This window comes from Montipora foliosa, unplaced genomic scaffold (genome assembly GCF_036669935.1).
Source record: "Montipora foliosa isolate CH-2021 unplaced genomic scaffold, ASM3666993v2 scaffold_87, whole genome shotgun sequence".
In the NCBI taxonomy this organism is placed as follows: domain Eukaryota; kingdom Metazoa; phylum Cnidaria; class Anthozoa; order Scleractinia; family Acroporidae; genus Montipora; species Montipora foliosa.
The window spans coordinates 42,501-44,715 of record NW_027179836.1 but is presented as its reverse complement, the minus strand read 5'-3'; the positions used below and the strand labels follow the sequence as shown (position 1 = coordinate 44,715).

The 2,215-nt window shown below is 39.5% G+C and overlaps 1 pseudogene; it reads left to right on the top strand.

The window, feature by feature from the left end:
* The first annotated feature begins 302 nt into the window (after positions 1-302).
* On the top strand, positions 303-943 carry LOC137990397 (uncharacterized; annotated as a pseudogene).
* Positions 944-2,215: the final 1,272 nt, after the last annotated feature.

Genomic DNA, 2,215 nt, shown 5'->3' with positions numbered 1-2,215 from the left:
ACTGCATCCAGTTTGCCCTATCAGATCCTGGCCAAGACCAGTTTTGCAGCCCTTGCAACCATGAGCACGACCTGGTATGTTTACAATGCCAAAGCATTAAAGAAATCCTGAATAGCATTAAAGAGAAAGTGGAGAACAACGACATAAGTTTGACAGAAGAGCAAAGGGAAAGAGCAAGGTGGGAATGGGAACATGCCGTAACAGAAATTGAGGAGTGGAAATCCCATTTGCTTCGAACATTTCAGCAAGATATCGCAAGGCAGGATGCTTTGAATGCTCTGAATAGTGAAACCATTTTAGTCATCAATGACTGGGCCATGAAGCTTCTTCCTATGAAATACAGAGAAACACAGTCAGAGTTTTTTGGCAAGAGAGGAATGAATTGGCATTTTTCAGCAGTTGTTCATTCATCTGACCACCCCGATTGCAAGCCAACAGAATGCGCATACCAGATCCACGCTTACATAGCTGTATTTGACAGTTGTAAACAGGATTGGTTTTCTGTTTCTTGCATTCTTGAAGAGGTTCTAAGCACCGTCAAAGAAACGCATCCTTCTGTGAAAAGAGCAATACTAAGAAGTGACAATGCAGGATGCTATCACAATTCCGCCCTGTTGTCCACAATACATTCCACCAGTAAGCGTGGTGGAATAGAGGTTGTGAGGTACGATTTTTCTGATCCACAGGAGAGCAAAGATCTATGTGACCGACGAATAGCTCCGTGCAAGCAGCGTCTCAGGAATTATGTGGCAGAGAATAACGACATACAGACAGCCCAAGATGTAAAGAATGCACTTGAATCATCTCCAGCATCACAGGAACTCGAGTAGCAGTGTGCACAGTAGATCCCTCTCAGATGTCAACAAAAGTTGCTTCTAACAAGATTCCAAATATCACAAAGTACAACAACTGTATCATCAGGGTAGATTTGAACAATTTTTGACGAAGCTGAAAATAAGTGACTTAAGGTCGATGTGTAACCAATTTAACGTCGCTTTGAAGGGCCCGCTCTCACGAAAGGCAACTTTTATTCAAGCACTCCAAGAGCTCGTTACTTCATGCAGCTGTCTTTGCGATGATCATTGAGTTGCTGCTGGTATCCAGGGTATGAGACCACACAAAATATTTAACCTTCATTAAAGGCAGAAGAAGTTAAGTCTGCGAACATAATATGTTGTCTTATATAAGGTACAATAAAGCAATCGAGTTTTCTATTTTATGATCGTAGATGCTTAGAAATATTGCAACACTTGGTGTCCCATAACGTACATAAATGACAAACTTCTTTACTAGAATGCTGAAACCATTGTTATACCTTTAATCCATTGTCATAACAGGTTACCATAGCGACAGTTCAGTGGTTAAAACTGAACACCCTTAATGTTGGCTTTAAGTGCTTGTAACTAATAAAACAGCTTGATGACCTTAATTTTATATTATCGAATTTTGATCAACACGCAAAGATACAACTTTCTGCAAAGTTTAAAGATATTCTATCAAAATGGTACTGTGCCAATTTAAATTTGGAAAATTTAAGGTAGCTCTGACCCCTGTGATGGAACATTTTTAAGCTTTCCAGAAAGCTGTAGCTTGAAGTGTTGATCACAATTCGATGATAAACAATGAGGGTCACCTCCTTTTTGAGTTGTAAGCACTTGAAGCACGTGGTTGTAGTAAGATCTCTGTCTTAGAGAAGTCAGAAAGCAGGAGAGTGAATAAAAGCCGTGCGTGTGTTTTGTGAGGAAAATTGTTGTTTCATTCGGCTCTTTTCAGTATTAACCCACCAAAGTATAAGTGCTGGGAAGTGCTAGGAACTTTTCTAGCCACCTTAAAATCCAAAATATGGATTAGCCAGGAGTAATTTTATAACTCACGGCGCAATTTTTCCCTGAAACTAGTCGTAAACTAGTAGACTATTTTCAGAGCCTAAAAAGGTAGCCAGACTAGGGAAAAAACTGATTTAGCAGTGATTTTTGAGTCAAAATGAGGTCATTTTGCAAAAGTGTTGCGTAGTAATGATGCCGGAAAAGCAGCAAAGCTTACTGACTCAAATTTTTCTATCCTGTTTTGGATTGAAGATGCCCAAAGGTAACTCATGACGTGTGTCTTCTTTCTTAATAGGATTACAGGTAAAAATTATGATTTCTTGAATTTGGCCTATTTTTCGTATTTTCAGGGGGGTCGAAATTTGCATACATTCAGTGCCATGCCTATC